The sequence below is a fragment of the Neolamprologus multifasciatus genome, chromosome 22 (assembly GCF_963576455.1).
Source record: "Neolamprologus multifasciatus chromosome 22, fNeoMul1.2, whole genome shotgun sequence".
NCBI lineage: Eukaryota > Metazoa > Chordata > Actinopteri > Cichliformes > Cichlidae > Neolamprologus > Neolamprologus multifasciatus.
The window spans coordinates 7,315,910-7,336,336 of record NC_140459.1 but is presented as its reverse complement, the minus strand read 5'-3'; the positions used below and the strand labels follow the sequence as shown (position 1 = coordinate 7,336,336).

Genomic DNA, 20,427 nt, shown 5'->3' with positions numbered 1-20,427 from the left:
AACAGTTCCTGCTGGTTGAACATCATGGATTAGATATTGAATGTTAAGGCCTCTGCAGCTTTGAGCTTGTGAATTTGAGCAGTTGTCGATTTCCTTATCCAGGGCTTCCTGCGGTTATTAGACCGCTTGTTTAAATACACTAATGTGAAGCGAGGTGTTTAATGGCACTGCCTTTGTTGCTCTGTTTGCACTTCTGGTGCTTAAGTTCTGACGTGAAGGAAACCATTGAGAGGTGTTTGAAGGCCGGCTGCTAGTTGTCATGACAGTAGACTTCATCGTGCCCACTCCGCCCTGCCTGATTTTTAGTGCGTGTACATGTTATAAACCAGGTAAGTATTTACCATGTGGTGTTTAGCATTTCATGAGGTGGAAGAAAAACGATGGGGGAGCACTGAGGGATAAAGATTATTCACATAGAAATAATATTTGATCAGTCAGTCCTGGGCCATTAAAATATAGTTGTAAACAAAGTTCAATTAATCACATGCGACGGGGTTTTTGGGGCTTATGATAATTGTTTTTAATGGGCCGTCCTTTGGCTTCTCAAACTGGTGCTGAAAGGATTAATGGAGCTTTTGATTATCATGAAAGTTACAGACAATCATTCCTACTTAATCTCACTTATTTGTGGCTTCAGCTTTGGCCTGATTTTTGTTGTTCATTACCATTAGTCATTAGTTAGTTGTTAGTTAGTTTCTCCAAAGACTTTGAAGACTAGTTGTATCTCATGAAACTGTGACAATAGGCCAAAATATTAATTGAAAACAGAATTGTGTGCTTAGATTATACTTAATGGACCGCAGCTCCCTCCTGTTGGAGCTAAACTGACAGTTTTAGGGTGTTTTTTGAGGTGTTTTATTATGTTTTACACAAAGCCTCAAAGACTTGGTATAACTAAACTAAAAGAAATAGGAAAAAAAGGACCAGAAAATATTTACCTTCATTTGTTTGGCTGTTATCCATCCACTCAAGTTAGAAAAAATGACATCAGGCTAAATCATTTACCTCTAACTCTCACTTGCACCAACAGAGGTGTGTCTGAAGTCAGGAGAAAGATATGTGTATGGTCACACAGCAAAATGTGAGATAGGAACAAAGTGATTGTGGGTTTTTCAGTTTTCTACACAATGTTTGCAGCATGTCTGTCTGAACCCTCTGATCTGGTTTAAAAGGTTAAAGAGGTTAAAAAACAGTCCACACGATCAACAACTGTGAGCATTAACCGAGGGTAAGAACTGCACCTGGGCCTACGCCACAGAGGTGGTCTCACTTTGACACACAGGAAGCGATTTTTCAGGTGGAAGGAACTTTGCCAACCACAGCATCCATCCATCTGTCCAGTCATTTTCTTCTACTTATCTCACAGCTGTCATTGGTTGACGGGTGGAGGAAGTCATGGATGAGTCTTTAAGCTTTTTTTTTTTTTTTTTTTTTGTACTATTCAATTCAATTTTATTTATACAGCGCCAAATCACAACAACAGTCACCTCAAGTTGCTTTGTATTTCAAGGTAGACCCTACAATAATACATACAGAGAAAAACCCAACAATCATATGACCCCCTATGAGCAAGCACTTTGGCAACAGTGGGAAGGAAAAACTCCCTTTTAACAGGAAGAAACATCCGGCAGAACCAGGTTCAGGGAGGGGCGGGGCCATCTGCTGCGACCGGTTGGGGTGAGAGAAGGAAGACGGGATAAAAGACATGCTGTGGAAGAGAGACAGAGATTATTACTATACTATAGTAGTGTATCTACTACATCCAATATACTAATAAGTTTTCACCTGAAACTGCTTTAGACTTGCGATGACTTCATTCTCCAGACTTGCATCAGTGAACGGTGACAGTTTGGCTTTGTGACAGATAATATGAGAGGCAAAATATCAGTGCAGGAACACACGCCTGAGAACAGAGAAAGTGGCTGAGCGGTGAAATTAGACATAGGGTGAAAAGTTGGCGTGTGAGAGGCTTTTTCATGTCTGCTGCTCTGTTATCGGCTCCAGTTTGTTCACCCGGCACGGCAGTTACTGTACACACACATTGTGAAGCAGAATGAATGACACATGTGGTATTTCTTGAATAAACCTCACGGCCAACATACCATACCGCTGAGTAGAAAAAAAGAGCACAGCTGAGCAGTGACTAATAAAACCACGCCTCCTTTTTTTAAATTTTTTTTTATTTCCTTCTGTGACACACTCATATGCACTCACTACAGACGCACATGTCTCTAGCGCTGGCAGTGACATCACCCGCCTTGTGGTCAAAGTCCAGTTCCTCTATCCGGCTTAGAGCTGTTAACACACAGCCACACTCGCAGCTACCCTAACCACGGACGCACACACGCCAGACAGAAGACGTGTAGAAGAAGAAGAAAAGAAGCGAGTGGGAGATGAGGGATTATCTACGTGATTAAGGATGCCTCTCCTTTGACAAACTGGATCCTGCGTGGCGAACAGCTCAGCTAAACTCTCCCCCTTCCTCCTCCTCCTCCTCTTTTACTCATTTACTGTCGCCTTTTCATTCACCTTTTCTCACAAACTGACTTCTGTTAATTTCCTTGAGGTTTCTCGAACCCTTTCCCTCCCTTTTTGCTGCTTGTCACCAGTTTCCTTCACTTCCTTTTCACTTCTTCGAATCGTTTCTCGCTTTTATCACTTCTTTACCTCCCTCTCTTTTCACCGCTTTTCTGGGAGGGAGGGATGAGCGCCACGGCTGCTTACAGGCAGTTCCTCCAGGATTTAGAGGAGAAAAGAGGTTGGTACCCCACCCTCACCTTCTTCCTTGTCACCTGTCCTTTTAAACAATGTGATAATGATTAAAAAAAGAGAATGATTATACTTTAGGGAGGCTGTCTTAGTGTTATAATGTTTCAATGACAGCAGTTTCCTATCTCTTATCTTTTTGTGGGATTGGCACATATCAACAGAGTGACATGTTGCACGTGTGGGTCGCTCAACAGGGCTTTGAATCAGCATAAACCAAAACTGTGGGTTGGGTGTAATACCTGCTCCTCAGGGATCCTTATGCAATCAGAAACTGCACTGTTTTTTCAACCTTCGGCCTCACAGTAATGTTGAGATTTTACTTTTGTTCGAGACTTCATGCTAATTGAACACCCATTTGCTTTAAGGTATTACAGGGAGAAAAAAAGGTCAGTGGTCGCCCAGATCGTGCTGGGTTTTAATCCTTCAGTTTGTTTCAGAGGAGCAGAGATGGAAACAAATAAGCCATTGGTCTTTATTTACATTCATTTAAACCATGTGCAGCACAACCATCTGCTGGTTTATTTTCTTGGGTCTTTTTGCTTCAACTTCATGCATTTATCTGTGCGTGTTTAGTTACTGCGTGGTGTCCAGATAAGCCGTGGGTCAGTGAAGGACAAATGGCTGCTTGCTTTCATATTGGCTAACAGCGCCGGTGTCTGCTATCGCCCTGAATGCATTAACAGCACCCTGGGGGTCTCTAAGCTCTTAATTAGCTTCTGTGGCTAATTTTCTGTAGTTGCTAATTGTTTGTTATTGTTTCGTTGTTGCGTCAGGACGTCTCTGCTTTTTGTCTTTCGCTGACACTCGAGCTCGGTGGGAGCTGCCACAAAAGTCAGACGCCGAACGGAAAAGCCGGCCGTGGGATGGTTGGAAGTGTCAGGTGGCGTGTGGGAGCAGGCAGGGATGCTTCGCTCCAGCAGCTGTTATCACACATAGCACAAAGCAAGCCTCGAGTTTCTGACCTGAGTCAAGTTCCTCTTGAAATATTTATTTTCTTTATACTTTGCATTTGGCTTTTTTGTCATAGTTGGATTTTCTTTTACTACACTGGTGGAGATACTCGTGTCAGAGACTCTGGAGCTTAAACCTTTTCAGACTTTGTCTCCACTCGATCAAATAGAGACGTCAGCTTTTCAAATCCAAACAGTGTCTGAATAGTTTCACAACACCTGTTTTCCAACAACCTCTTCATCCCTATCTGCTCTTTGCCCACCTTCTTTTGGCATGCAAATGTGCTTTGTTTAAAGAGGAAAGCGGGCACTCACTCGTTGGTCTGCGGTGATTTGTGGTGCAGTTTTTGCAGAACTAATTAAACCAATCCTGTAGTGAGAACCGTGGACCGCTCACCTCCTCGACTGAAACCTTTTCTTTTGCGTACATGAGTCTGACCCCACAGCTTTGTCTTTTTGTCTTTTCCCCGATAGCGTTACGGCAGCCGTGGCCACACCTGCTGCTCCTTGTGGTTCGGTGATATTAGGCGGCACAGTAGGCAGCCCCTCCCCAACGAAAACAGCTGCTCCGTCTGAGGTCTTACAGCGCTGCATGTCAGACTGGCTTACAATCACTTACAATCTCCTTTAACCCCCTAAATTATAGTTGAGGTTAAACTCCTTAACCACTTTTAAAGACAGTGGGGAAATGTAACCATCAGGAAAGTAATTAATGCATCAAACACTGACAGGCATGAGAACAAACACATAATCATGTGCAAACACATTACGTCACAAGGATGTCGTGGAAGCCAAAAACCAAGTTGAACGAATCTCTCGCCACTAAATTTTGAATGAATACCAAAATATTTGAGATTTTAGTGATGCATAGTTGTCACAAGGATGAACATAAATCTGTCTGAAAGTTTGTGTTACTCTCGAGAATAAAGGTTTTTTTAGACTTTTCTTTGTGTGACCACTCATCGTGGAGCTGCAGCCTCTTTCTTTTCCCCTTTAACCTCAGCGACGGGGCCCGGGACAGTGTTTTCTCTAGTAGTAGTTCTTTGTTTCGGACCATGATTATCTGCCCGTCACCTGTCACAGGAGAGCCCTGGTACAAATATCTCTGTGGCAGGGACGTTAGAGCTGTCTGAGAGTCTGCTCACCATTTGTTTAGGAAGGAGTAGCTGCCACTTTCTGCTCTCGCTCCTTCTGTCTGCTCACTGAGGTTATGTGACATGTGCTCCAGCCTCATGTTGGCCATGTTTATCTGCACGAGCTTCACTTTTTTTTCTGTTTACCTTTGTTTCTGTGTCAGACCAAATTTGTGTCAATGTCCCCAGTGCTGACAGCAAGGTTATGTTTTCAAGTTTATGCACAAAGGTGCAAAGGTCTCCGATATACCTGATTGTCTTTTAGCTTTTAAAACGCTAATAAAAATCAGTTACTTTGGAACATTTGCAGCCTGCAACATTTGATCAAATTGTCAAAAAGCTTTTTGACCAATGCCAGACTGAAGCTCCTCACATTCGCAAATCTGTTGATTTTATAATTATTTTGTAAATTTGTTTCTAAATCACCAGAAAATCTAAGTCTATTTTTTCTGCATCATTTAAACTTAGGAGTAGCTTGGTCTATAAAACATAAGGGAAATGGTAGAAAGAGGATATTATATTTACTATACAGTACATCAAGTTTAATAATTTCAGACTTGCTTGTCATTGTGTAACTTTATTGATTCTTTGACTTTATGAATGGAAAAGTAACGTGCGTGTGCGTGCGTGTGTGTGTGTGTGTGTGTGTGTGTGTGTGTGTGTGTGTGTGTGTGTGTGTGTGTGTGTGTGTGTGTGTGTGTGTGTGTGTGTGAGACACTGAGTCACCTATTATTTTAGTGCATATTTACCCATTATCTGTGTGTTTCCTATGCCACTCTTGTTCTCCCCTTGCTGCTTTTAGCTGCTATATCTGAGTCACTGTTCCTCTTCATTCATCCGTTAAAACACAAACTCTTTCAGTTATTATGTAATTTTTGAAAAATGTGAAATACACTTTAGTTTAATTGTGTTTTATCAAAGAAAAAACAATAAACATCCTTTTCACCCTTCCCCTTTGTTGCTATTTGGAAACAAAAACATGGTCTGATTCGAGATAAATAGAAATGCTTATGCAGTGTTTCCTGTTAGTCAGATAATTTTGTTCAGGCATGTGGTTCACGTGGCTGAAGTGCTGCTGAGAAGGTTAGAGGGCGGTTTAACCACAGGAGGGGTAGCGCAGTAATGTACTTGTTAACACTTTGAATTTCTAAATGCTAAAAGTGTGACGAATAAAATAACTATATAGCAGGTACATGCACTCTTTAAGTGATCAGTAAGACTTAAAAGCCCTGCCAGTCCAGGGTCAGAGGTCAAATGTCCTCCATATCACTTAGATATCTCAATAGGTTTTAACCTGCTTAGTTGTAGCTACAGTTTGCATAATGGTCAGTGCATTCTATATTAGACCAGAGGTCCCCAATCCCTGGGCCACAGACTGGTACCAGTCTGTGAGTCATTTGGTACTCGGCCACGAGAGTTTTAATCGTTACCTCGGTTGCCGTGGGTCTTTACCCGTGTGTTATGAATAAATTTTCTATATATTTCATAAACTTTATATTTGTTTAGTAGTTGTGTCTTATTTTGAAAGAAATATTTAGGTGTTACCATAGCGACCAGACAGCATTAAGGGGAAAAAAGGAGGATGTTACTCTGAATGTTGACGGCGCATTTCAGGAGGACGCTGCTAATAAAGTTACACAATTACAGAGTGAATTTGCTTTTATTGTTATATTTACAAAATGCCACAGATTTTGTCTTGGTCGTATCGTTTTATTTTGTTGTATTTATCCACGACACCTTAAAGGCTGGTTCATGAAAATATTATCTGACATTAAACCGGTCCCTGGTGCAAAAAAGGTTGGGGACCGCTGTATTAGACGACACCTCTACGCTACCTTTAAGCTAACACGCCAACAAACAGATGCGGGTAAATTTGATGCTAAAGGCTGACAGTTTTAAGAGAAATAACCTTACTGAATCTCAGGAACAAATTGCAGAACTGGGCATCAGATGATTTATCTTTCTGTGCATCATCATCATCATCATTCTGAATCACCATCAGAGATGTGGAGCGATGGACGGGAAGCCTGGACTTTGGAAAGTCACTGGGGGAATGTAACTACAGCAAAGCATGTCTCAAAGTGTTTCCTATTGTAACTGGTCAGTAACAATCAGATGTGATTAGTGAAACTGCACCAACAGTTTTGCTGCTTGTGCACATATCTATATGCAGATACTAGGGGTGCAACGATACTCGTATCGATATCGAACCGTTCGATACAGTGCTTTCGGTTCGGTACGCATATGTATCGAACGATACAACATTTTTAATTTATTTTATCAACTTTCCTTCTGATGATGCTGTCTGTGTTGAGCGCTCAGTGGATCTGCGCTCGACAGTGCAGCCTAGGCGGAGTAGTCGAACACAGATTCACTGAGCGCAGGGCAAGCTAGCGAGACAGAAGCTAGGCTAGTTGCAACATGGCAAATTGAACCTCCCCCACCCTCATTCAGATCTGGCGTTTGGAACTATTTTGGTTTTCATGTGATGTATGACCCTGAAGGTAAGCCTGTCATGGACAAAAGTAAAACAGTATGTTGGATGTGCCAGCAATGCTCAATTGGTGGGAACTAGTGTGTTAGCGCAGTTAGCTCGTTAATGTGTTGACGTCTTCCAGCCCCACTCATGAGGTGATCCGCGGTAGCTCGTTAACGGAGATTTGCCGTGTTGTGACGTTAATGTCATTTCAGATTTACGCTGACAGCACTAGTGGGAACACAACCAATATGACTGCACATTTACTCCGACATCATCCTAGTGCAAAGACAAGTGGAAGCAGAGAAAAACAACAAGCAGCATGCTACAAACTTTACCCGAGTCATTTAGACAGCCGTTAGCACACGATTCTCCTTATGGGGACCTGATATGTTTAATATGCTGCTGAGAATATAGCCCAGAAGAAGCGTATAGTATAGCTTTTATTTTGGAAAGAGACATTTCTCCATAATAAACTCTCTTTTCCAAAGATGAGTGATTCCTCAATCAGATACAGGGCTCGCAAAATCGCTAGCCCGACGGGGCTTTTTTCCAGTCGGGCTACCAAAATCTATCTCTGCCCTGCCCGTCGGCCTATCCTAGGAAGGAAAAATATATGTCAATGCTTTTGCATTCTTTTGGAAATGTAGCTGGGTAATTATGTCATTGGCATCGGCCACTGTCAATATGTGACATACTGAAATCGCGTTTGAATTTGCGCTTGTTTTTTGCTTTCACTTTGCAATCGCGTGAACTGTGTATAGAGAGCGACAGTACTGATTGGTGAGTGATGATAATTTGCGCACCAATTCCTCTGACATCGTCTTATCAATCGTTAGCTTACTATGCAAACATGACAAGTGAAATCTCCCGCAGCTTAAACATGTGAGAGGTTGATCGCGCAGAGAATCGCTGAGCGTTATGTTAGTGCGTGTGTAAAAGCAGCAGGATATATATTTTAGTTCTGCTGAGCCAAATAAGACAGGTCAGCGTGAAGAAGTGACAGCCAAAGAAAAGCTTACCACAAAACGGAAAGGTTATGACAAATCAGACTATAAGGAAAAAAGAAAGTGCAGCTTTATGGTTTCATGGACAAAAGAATTTCTGTGGCTGCAATATGACGAGCTAAATAACCAGGGCTGCACATAAGTGGTCCGCAGGTGCGCATTCGCTGTCAAAATAAAAACCCGCACAAGATAAGAAGTTGCAACGCGTGTTTGCGTACATAAGATTTTCAGGAGGACAGACATTTGTTTAGAACTCTTAAAGATGTCGAAGAAGCTCCTTTAAGCAGTTACTGTGATGTTCCTCCACCTCCAAAGAAATGTCAGAAGGAGTCCGAACCACAAAAGAAGCGCGTATTCTCTGAAAAGTGGTTGCAGGAGGTGAGCTGGCTTCAAACAAATGATGAACGCACAGAGATGTGGTGCAGAATGTGCCGTGAAAATTTAATAAATGACAAATTAATAAAAAGGCATGAACATTTTTTTTGTATCGAAAAAATATCGAACCGTGACACCAAAGTATCGAACCGAACCGAACCGTGAATTTTGTGTATCGTTGCACCCCTAGCAGATACGTGTTTATCGAGATTACAGTGGACCAAACGCTCAGCCAACATCACATTCACATACAGGTTGTCTTTGTTTCAGCAGCTCACACCCTGTAAAAAAGCAGCATGCTGGCCTGTGTGGCTCAGTTTTTAATAATCCAGTCATATGAGTGGTTTTTAACTCTGTTTTAAACCCAACATTAGCTCCATTGTTGTCTCTGCTGTCATGAGTTTTTATCTTTCGCCCTCAGTCATGCGTGGAAACTTAATTTTTTCCCCCCTCCAAAGTAGATTAAATTGGATTAAAGGAATACATTTGTGGATTATAAATACCTTTATTTGCTTTTTTTCTTTGACTTGATGAAAAAACAAGTTGAGGTTTGAAAACATGTTTTTTTTTCCAAAGGGAATCGTCTGATGTGATTACGTGAATGACATCGGATGCCAGTGGAGCGGTGCCATGCTGTGAAAATTACCTTAATGGGAGGGAGATGCTGGGGCATGTGTGTTTTTTCAAAGGAGGAGACAAAGGTCAGGACTGTTCAGACATGAGGTTGAAGAGTGTAAAGTGTTGGGTGTTTGGATCTGTGTTTGGTGGCCTCAAGAAAAGTGCAGGGAGTAGATGAAGCTAAAGTATGATCCTCTCAAATGTTTGTGTGTCTGAACAGCCCACTTAGCTTAAACCTCTTGTTCACAACAATTTTTTTTCCAATCCATAAAAGTAGCCCAAACCTGCCTGTTGATTATTATTAATCCTCACAAAAAGCTGTACAATCACACAAATCTTACAATGCGAGAAACTGAACCAAAGAGATGTTTTTGCTTAGTAAATAAGTTACACAATTTACTGTCAGGCCTTTAATCAGCTTTGTGAGCTCTAGTTGGATGCGCTCCTACACACACACACGGACACACCTCCCTCTCCACCTCGCCTGTGTGTACGTTTGCGTGTAAGCTGCATTTCCTGCGAGGCCGCTGCTGTCGATCACAGATCAGCTGGATGTTTGAATGGAGACGGGAACGAGCCCATTTCAGCATCCTCCTCCAAACCGCTGGTTAGTTTGGCTTGGATTTTACAAGTTCCATCTCCATTACAACATTTGTATTTGTAAAGTCCCAAATGCCCCAAATAAAGACAGACAAAACACACTCTGCTCCAGCAGCTCTGTGGTCTGTGTGGATATTCAGCTGGCTGCGTGGCCTGTCTTTCATCTGGACGAATTTATGCAGGAAAAACATGAGGTTGACTTTAATGATGAACTTAATATTATTATTTTTATTTATTGTTTTTACCCAAGTCTGTGAAAGAAATTGCTGTGCGAGTAAAGCTTAAAAAATACCCTAATATAACTAAAATGATAAAAATATCAGTGAGTCAACGCTAAAATCATTCGGTGAGAAACGGGAAGTGTTTGGTTATAATTAGTGGAGCCCTTGCCAAGACTAAGTGTCTTTAATCTTGCCATTTATATAATTTAGTAGATAAATAATTAGGTCCCACATTTGGCACATGCTCAGCTCAGTCTAAAAGATAATTGAATTCACTGACCTTCTCTTTAAGAGATCTCAACCACAAAACCACAGATTTTATTACAGTGAAGAAAAGCTGGAAACATTGTTGCCTGAAGCTGTTTTTGTTTTTCCCCTGAATTCAAATGTCACAGTGCTCACATATGGAAGCTAAAGAAATCAAATCATCTGACAATTAATAATTAATTTATACCTGTTTTGAGCAAATGCTTCAGATCAGCGTTGAGAGAACAAACTGTTACTGAGCGAGTTAGCTTAGCATTGTTTTGTGTCACGAGCAGACAAAGTCGCCCGACTGAACTTAAAAGCCTGTTGATCGGGTTACATAAACGTCTGGGGGCTGTTTCCATGTTAATATGAGACCGGCTAGACTGCCAGAATTAGCACAGGAAGACTTACTGTAGCAGCCGGGCTTTAAACACAGAACGCACGGGCTTGTGTAAAACGTTCAAACGTGGCGGTAAAGTCATTTCAAAACATGTCAGTAAAGCGTTCTTGCAGGTAGCAGGCGCATTACTACACTTTCAGCATGGTGCTGATGTCAGTGGGAGCAACCCAGATGATGCATGATGGAGTCATATTAAGCAGATTTCAGTAAAAAATGGCCAGAACTGCCATTAAAGTGGTGTCGGACTTACCTGATCGTTATTTAGGATTTTATTTTGTCATTAAAGAAAGTGACAGATTGAACGATCACATGGGGAGAATTAAAAATCAGTGTTGTACAAGAAGCAGTTGATGTATAAAAATGTATTTAATCATCCAGGAATATCCATTTGACAGCAGCATATTGTGTCCTTGATGTGTTGTCCTATTACAAACGAACACCGGACCATAAAATATCTAAATGAGTCTGCCTGTAGCCACTGGTGCTAATAATAGCTTTTTATTGAGTTTTTCCTTTTCCTTTTTTATGGCGGCAGAATGAGGAAAGACAGAAACCATGATGTGTGGGTTTTTCTGCCTGTGTGTAAAGCAGAGACGCATACGCCAAAGAGATGAGATTACTCAAATCCTCTCAGCTCCAGCCAAATAAATTTTTAAATTGGACCCTAATAAAAGGTTTTTGACCCCAGTCGTCACGACTCTGGATGCTTTCAGATCCTGATTATGTAGTTTTGTGCCAAAAATCAAGGTGAAATTGAAAATAAAACTTAATTGTCTGTACAACACAATTTCAGAGTGCTATATGTGAAGGCACAATGAAATGGACACTATGAAAGAAAAGATGTAACAAAACGGAAAGCTGCTAAAAACTCTTATTCACCTAAATGTGCTCGATCAGTTCCTTTTTTTAAAATGTTTGTTATAAATAACGGCACTTTTTGCAGTCCATGAGACGTCTTTAAGATGTCACAGACAGCTGACGTGTCTCTGCTGGCGTATGACAGAGAGCATGAATGTACTGTAGTTTTTGGGTGGATAGTCACAGCTCCCAGAATCATCCCAGGAGCTGGTGCAGAGGCTTCAGCAGGGCGAATCCTTATCTGCGTCTCCTATTTTTATTCATTTATTTTTTTCTTTAGTGTTTGATCATCACCCTGGGTCACCCTGCCGCCCGGTGTCACATTGACATACATGTCTCCAGTAGCAGCCACCCAGATGTACTCAGTGCGATAAGCGCTCTTAGCATTTATCAGCATCAACCGAGATGGGTGCGGCTCCACTGTTGCCTCTCGGAGCTTCAGTGTTTGCTTCCAGGCATGTGAACTGGTCTGTTAGTGTGACACCAGCTCCTAACCAGCCTTCCGAGCCCCTGACTGTGGCCGGTGAGGCTGTAGCGCCCTCCATTGGATGGATTTATTGACCAATCGTCGTGTTTTTTGGGTCAGAGGAAACTAAACCTCCAGTCACTTGTTAATCAGACAATTAGCTTCTTTAAATTTTGCTTTGAGAGATGTTGGAATCGTTTTAACGCATCCACACGTGGCCGTTGACCATTTTGTTAACACTTCATCACCACCTCTCTCTGCGCCGTCCTTTTGCAGCCTCGACTTTCTAACCGCAGCCCTCTGCCTGCTCTGACAGGGCTGTAATCACATAGGATAACACACAGTTAGTTCATGTAATTACTGTGTGTGTGAGAGGTGATGTGTGCTGGCTGACACGGTCTGTGTGGGCGAGGGAACAAGGCGGTAAAAAGGGAGAGGAGGAGCAGTGGGAGGAGATGGATGGAGGGAGATAAAGAGAATATTGAGGGAGAAAAGTGTGTTTTTGGAAGAGAAGTGAAAGGTGAAATGCCAAAGAAGCACTACTTGTTTTCCCAGCACTGCAGGGATGCTAGTGGATCTTTTATTAATATTCACCTTTCACGATTGGAGGCTATGTCTGTCTTTTGTACTGTATAAGACTGGCTGCAGGTCTTGGCTTCATATACAGGAGAAAGATGCATGCTGGTTGTGTGTTAAAGGCTTTTGAGTAAGTCAGTAACACAAAGATAAAAGCAGTCTCTTCTCAATTCATTTTCACCTAAATAATGACTATAAAAGCTTGATTAATGTGAGAGAACAATGTTTGGTTTATCAAGCCCCCATCAACACTCCCTACTTCTCATTCAAGACTTGAAATGCTCCTCAGTCGAGCCCCGAAATGTCAAGGCACCACGGAGAATGGCTGGAAATGTCACAGCTTCTCTGTGGCTCTGTCGAGTTTCAGCTTGTTTTCCACTGGTGCTGTTTGCTGGCCCTGCATTTTGCGTTTTGGGCCCGGTCTCGGGTTTTAAATGAGATGATCTCAGCACCAGAATGGATGGATGTTTTATTAGCTCGCTGACCTGAAGTTAATCAGGTTTTTAAGCCACCAATTGTCTACTGGTCATTAATTCCTCTTCCTTGGCTCAGCAAATGTTCCTCGGTTTGCTTGTGAGCAGTTAATTTGTTTAGATTCGTTGAATTTGTTATTTTGTTTACCTGGAGTTTGGTCTAATTCAATCTGGCTCGGCCGTGTGCGTTCGCCGCAGGACTTTCACCATCAGCAGGCCCTGAATGCTAATGATTTATCAGCCTTAACCACAGCTGTATTGTAGTCTGCGATCCAGGCTCCCACGTGAATGTTGAAGTGCAGTTATGGCTCAATGTTAATCCGCCGTTCACGTGCTTCGACCTGCGCGCCAGCACTTGGAGGTGTGTCTGTTACGTACCCTTGAATCTCAGCAGCAGATGTGACACTTTGCCAACAAAGTTTAAAGTTTTCAATAAAGAAAAGATAAAGTCCCTCAAATTTCTAGTGCTTGAAATACTCGTCTAAACACTTCTTTGTGTTAATGATTTATGATCCGAGGAATAGGAAACCAGAGGTGGGTAAGCACAGTTTTTATTTTTACGTTTGGATCCTGTCTCCAAAAACTCGATGAACGTCTAAGGGTCCAAAATGTTTCCACTGTTTTAAATGGGCGTTTCAGTAAGAACTAGACAGACTTGGAGTCTCTCTTTAAATCATTCAACACTTTGCTCCTTCAGCGTCACAGTCGTGCATTTTCTTTGTTTTGTTTTTTTAAAGCATAATTTTTGACTCTAGGGTGCTAAATCGCACTGCAGCTTATTTATGGCTCATAAATACTTACAGAACGATGATATTTGAATATATTCGGTGTCTCAAGTTATATCGAGTGCCCTGAGGAAGTCTTACTTGGCTCATTTGCCAACTCAGCTGTCAGAGTTTAATGCAAATTCTCTTAAACTGTCAGAATACGAAAATGTTTTGAAAACATTAAATGCAGTTTAATACTTCAAATTGTCTAATTCTAGCCGAGTATCTTATTTATAGATACATTAGCATGTTCTGTTCCCATTGGATGTCGATGATTTCCCAGACAAAGTGGCAAACTTTTTCCCTGAGCTGTGTTTTTGTCTCGGCTGTCTTAGAGCGGCAGATCGCTGTCTGTTCCTTGCTTCTGCTTCCTGTTTGCTTCCTGTTGCACCCAGACTCCATCAGGGGCTACAAGTGCTACCTCAAAGAGCTCAGCTGGCTCCACTTCCCGGAGACAACAGACAGCGTGGGAAACCTGGTGTTATCTCTGTGTGATAGTGAGCCGGCTGCTCTCCACGCTGTGATTTACACAAGTTTGAGCAAAGCTCGGGAAGGTTGTGAGGATGCATTTCGACCTGCTTTGCTTTGCCCTCTGGTTCATTTCCGAGATAGAAATGGGTCTTTTCAGAATTATTCTCAGAGCTTTTGAAGTTGGAGAAACACGCTGTGGCGCTTCAAGGGCTGTGTCAACGCTTGAAATAGGACACAGGGATTTGTTTCCTGTTTGTGTTTGGTCACAGAGAAAAGCGGGTAATCTCAGCAGAGTTTACTGCGTGCAGAGCGCTTGTGGTTGCATTTCTGCGGATGGAAGTAAAATATAATTGCTTTTTATTGTGCTCTCGATAATGCATGTGATCTCATTAATTCCTCTTGCCTTCATGTGTGTTCTTCACTCATTTCAGTCTTTAAGTTGAGCATTTTTGGCAGGTTCCTGACCTCAGCCCACTTTTTCTTCATGCCGTCTCATCATGCTCAAGTGTTGTTTGTGTTTTATTGAAAGCCTTCAGTCCACGTTTTTCCACAGGCAACAAGAACAGACAGTTTTGGATTATCTGATTCATCTCCCCTCGACGTTCCAATAAAATAGCTTTTTGGCGTCAATCCATCCATTTTAATGATCGATTATTTGTTTGTCACGTTTTATTAATCTAACAGATTACAGATTAGACACCTCATAAACTGAAATAGCTGAACATTGCTTCAAATATTGTACTATGGAGGAATAACTCATGGTCTTATTAGAACCTGTGACTGACCAACTTTCATGCAAATTCATTCAAAAATTGAGAGTACGCAGCTGTTCTAAGCAAATATGAGAGAGTGTTACACAAAATAACTCAAATTTGAATCGGCTACAGCTTCCCTTAAAATAGGAAGTTCACATCGACTTCATTTGTTTAGTTTTTAGCGTAGCGTTGACCTAAAGTCACATTCAACCCCCTCATCGCTGGACTCTGTGCTTTAAAACAAAATGCCAGTTTTCTTAAAATTGTTCAAATACTGTCTTTTGTCTCCTCTCTGTGGGAGCTCATTAAAAGAGGATTACTGTCTGTCTTTGTAAAAAGACTGAGCATTAACATACCTGACTTCTTAATGAACCTGTGCAATGCAAAGCAATTAAGGCTGCCATTGATCACTTTCTATGTTTTTGTGCTTGTCGGGCACAATTCACATTCCTGCTGTCTCCAAGATTCCCACTCAGGACCATTCATTTCCTGATCTGCCACCACATTAAAACCACCGCTATAATAGCTTGTGTAACCACAACACACATGATGTCATGTGGTGTCTTGGACCAGGATTTTATAAGCGGGTCCATTGGGTCGTGCAGTTTGGATCCTGTGTAGATCAGGTTTTTTGACACCACATATGATGTCAAAAAATTTGAAACCTCAAGAAAAAGAGGAATATTTATACACTCTTGAGTAGGGTAACATTTGTGAGAACATAAAACCGATCACTTTTTTGCAGATAAAATCAAACACAGATGGGAAAAAATTGAGACATTACTGTGAGAGCCACTGCTTTTATTCTTCAGCTGAAGTGGGGATGTTAACGGCCTTCAGCCTGTGTGCATCATTTGTTGGAGGGGATTTAACTGAAGTGAACATCATGCCAAGAAAGCTAAAGAGGCACTTAAAAACTTTAAGCATCCCTTCTGAGAGAAACACTGTGTACTGGAAAGCACTGGATCTGAACCAGAGGGAGTAAGAACATTTATTGGGTTGTGTGTCGAATAATTGGATGGGGGCAAGTTATGGTTGTGGAGCTTTTTGCAAAGTAAAAACGTGTAGCTGTCATGCTCCAAAGTAGGGCTGTTCGATATAACGATATATATCGGATGACGATATAAAAACATCTATCGTTTCATTTTACGCTATCGTTTGTTTCATGGTGTCGCAAAATAAACTGTTTACCGCAATATTTTTTCATTATTTTGATGGTCACTGTAGTGGCTATTAGGGCTGGGTATCGTCACTGATTTCTAGAATCGATTCAATTCCGATTCACAAGGTCCAGAATCGATTCGATCCACGATTCGATTTAATTCGATTCGATTCGATTCACTTCGATTTGAATATGGGAAATTTTGACAGTCAGAAATATTATAATTCAGATCAGTACATTTACATATTTTTGTATCTATAAAAAGGAAGCTGACACACGCAAGACTTTATCAAAGGTGTGAGCATCACAGCAGAGGCCTTTGTGTCAAAGTAGCTGAAGATAAAACACAGAAACACACGAAGGTGATTTTTCCTGGCCTGGGATTTTATAAAAATATTCTGCAGTACATCAAAAACGAAAGAAAACCATTAATCAACATATGAACATTACCTCTGAAGTTACCGCGGTTTTATTAGAGACACGGCTAAGCATTTTGCATTTTGCATAATTTTAAAAAGTTTAAATTTGTTCAGTATTGAACGGCAGAAATTAGGTTTTCTTTTCGGAAGTATATAAAACGGAAAGAAAAAAAAAGTCGGCCGATAGCGCTGTAAACAAAGGTAGACTTGTGCGTAACAAGCAAGCGAATAATGCAGAAAACCATACAGAGAGAGAGGGGGGGGGGGGAGAGAGAGAGAGAGGGGGGGGGGAGAGAGAGAGAGAGAGAGCGCTGTGCATCGTGGTTGAAGCAAAACAGTAAAAGTAAGAGTGAATACATGACGATGTTTATGTGAAGCGTAGTTTGGATCTTCTTTTGCTGCTGGTTCGGTCAATATTGTTTGGAGAGACATCAAACTAACAGCTTTAGAATCAGCGCATAAAGGGCGTGAACACAAAGCGCGGACCCACCGACAGATCAGAATCAGCGGGCTGTCGGCTTTCAGCCCTGACTGTGAGAAATTCGACATCTAACTGATTCTGATCCGCGGGCTGCGCTGTGTGTTTAAGTCTTTGTGCAGAATCCATGTTCCTGCTCTCATTTACATTTTTAGCTGTTTGGTGGTTGTTGAAATTTTGTGAGATTTCACCTGAGATTCTGGCATTTCGGGCAAAATAAATTTGTATTAAAAAATCGATTCAGGATTTTAATGAATCGATTTTACGTTATCCAAGCCAGAATCGATTTTAATCGATAAATCGATTATAAAAACCCACCCCTAGTGGCTATATTAAGTTCTTAAAGTTCTCTCTTTCTATATTTTATATAACCACACTACGGACGGACAAGCGTTTGTTTTTATGCGTTGTCGTTAGCAACAACGACGGTAAAACCGCGTGTCCGCTTGTTTATTTTCCACATAAACCTTTCACAATAAAGCTCAAGATCCTGTTGAGACTTTTCAAAAGAAACTGAATCACGTGAAAGACGCAGAGTATTTACGGATGAGAAGTAAAAAAAGAGCCGCCAGGTGCTAAAAAATAAACCGTAGACTTAAACGTTAGAACAGGCTTTTCCCCGCAGCACGCCGTGTAATAAATACTCACAAAGAAAACGGCGGCCGTTACAACTTATGTCTAAAAATGTATAGTTTCATGCACCAGTTAAAACACTCGACTCCAGCTACATGACGCGCAGCTGGAAACACTTCCCGCAAGTCGAGCTGCCCGAGATTCACAGAATTTACAGAAAATGTTACATTTTTGTGATTTATATCGTTATCGGACGATAGATGTCTTAATATCGGGATATGAGATTTTGGTCATATCGCACAGCCCTAGTCCAAAGTGTCTTCAGCATTGATGTATTTCAAGGTTATATCAGAAAGACTATCAGAAACTTAAAGGAAAACATTAAGGTATTCGTGAGCAGTTTTCATGTAATGGGTTGACGAATTATCATTGGAGGATAAACTGTTGCCACATTGGTTGTGCTTGGTGCTACTGGTTTGGGTAGGTGCTTCGTGTCAAACTGACACGTTTCCATGGGGAAGGTTGTATTGTACTTGGAAGATCAGTGGTGACGGAATTACTCCGTGTTGGCTGTTGTTGGTTTTAATGGTGTCCGTTTGGTGTAGGTGAATGTGTGTAGGTGTTTGTGTGTGATGATCTTTGCAGAAAGGAGCTTCTGTTTGTCTCTGATGTGCGAGCACTCCTCCCCTCCCCTCGTGTTCGATGGTCAGCCTAGGTGGTCTTTGATTTACGTCAGTGAGATTAACACTCACGCACACCAACACAATAATCCACTGTCTCTCGATTGCGCTCTCTCACACACTCGTAAGCCTATCTTGCCGAATGCTACAGTGACACAGCCTGAATTCAGCGTGCACACAGGCAGGTGTGTGTGCACACACACATGAAATCAGAGCCATAAAACAGAAGTGGAAGTCTTCCGTGAGTGAGAGGGATTTGTGTTTAGCTTTCCAGGCTACTTGATTCATTTAACAAGCTGCATTCAAGACAGTTTTATTACCGAAACCATTAGGAAGTCAGACTGAACCAAACAAGCACCAGCTGATAAAAATGCAGCTTTTAGTGGAAGGCCGTACAGTTGGTTCTTATTTATTATATTTTGAACAATAAGGAGGCCATGGTCATCATTTTTATATGTCTAATTTTTGCTCACAGAAATATTTTATCCTGCTTTATGTCAAATAGAAAGTATATTAAAAATTCTGAGTCTGTGCTGTGATCATGTTTCATCCTAACATATTGGATTAAATAACTAATAGGGGAGGAAAAGAACATTTTAAAGAGATTTCACCAGACTGGGCGTAAACGTTAACGTCCTGGTGGTGCGGACGCCGCAGATGCCTTTGACAGTCTGATAATTACAGCTATTTCAGGAGGTCAGGTCAAGTGCCTGAATGAAAGGCCAGAGGATGGGACAGGGTGGAGGAAGGGTCCTAATTGAGAGGTGTCCATGGCGACGGGAACAGCTGGGGTTAAAGGCCCGGTTACCGTGGTTATGTGGTAGGGTCCCCTGTATTTGTGTACACTCTTCACATTCTTTGCCCCTGGCCCTGTCATCGCCTCACCTTTTGTCTTTCTCGCTCTGCTCCGTCTTTTCCCATCAGCTGACCTCATCATCAAAGTGTTTTTCTTCTTCAGCTTCATCTCTCTCACGGTTCCTTCATAGACGTCTCGCTCTTTCCCCTCGGCTCTCACAAACACACCTGCTCCTGCTTTAGTCTCTCGTTGTTTCTCGGCTCTGAACCTGTTTGGAGAAAGGAGGAGCTAACGTAGCACCGGTCTGGTGCTTGTTGCTAGCTGTTGTTAGCAGTCTGTGGCTTTGTCACTCGGTCCACTTGACCCAAAATGTTTTCATTAGACCAAAGCAATGCTGGTACTGGTACAGAACCAGTTATATGCCAGTGCCTTTGGAGAAACAGCCCACATATTTTTCATGTTTCAGAACCAATTATTACATAATGCTGTTATGAGAAGTTGAGGTAACGTCCATGGGAAGAAAACGGGCAGACGGATCCTGTGGGCTCCCAAATATTGCTTAGCCCCTCCCATAGCCATGAAAGTCGGTCTTCATGGATCAGAAATTATTGATTGTGCACGGGTGTTGTCCTAGTATGAAAGGGGTATCCAAGAGCATGTATTGTAAGGACTTTGGTGATCAACTAACTTTTCACGTAGCGCCATCAGGTCATCTTTTCAGTCCCTATTTAGATAGTTTTCAGACACAGGTCTGAACATGCATTTAATAATAACTGTGTTTCATACCAAGCTTTTTTAATTAATAGATTACTGGTACAAAGTTGTTCTGTTAAAGTTTTTGCACTTTTTCGTCGTGCAGCAGTGCAAAATGGAAAAACTGACTACATAGTGAAAGGTGAGTGATGTGGATGTGAATAAGTGGACAGCTTGACATTGACTTTTCCATCAGCCTCAGCTCCACAGCACAGTAAATGATAAACAGAGTACATGATAAAAATCAATAGCTTTAACGTTATGTGCGTTTGGCTTAAAGCTCTTTAGCATTAATAGAGCCTCACTGGGCTGCTAGCACACTATATACTTTTATGTCCAGTTACAAATTAAAATCTAATAACATAACAGTAAGAAAACATGTTTCAGCGTCTGGAAACGATT

At 41.6% G+C, this 20,427-nt stretch overlaps 1 protein-coding gene and 1 long non-coding RNA gene across 2 annotated transcripts in view; both read left to right on the top strand.

Annotated features, from left to right (window-relative positions):
• LOC146492794 (microtubule-actin cross-linking factor 1-like) overlaps positions 1-20,427 on the top strand; it is a 119,676-nt gene that overhangs the window by 74,596 nt on the left and 24,653 nt on the right. The window lies entirely within an intron of this gene.
• On the top strand, positions 2,765-10,971 carry LOC146492795 (uncharacterized). The gene is made up of 2 exons (XR_014871920.1): positions 2,765-7,034; positions 8,920-10,971. It is a non-coding gene; the product is annotated as an uncharacterized LOC146492795 (long non-coding RNA).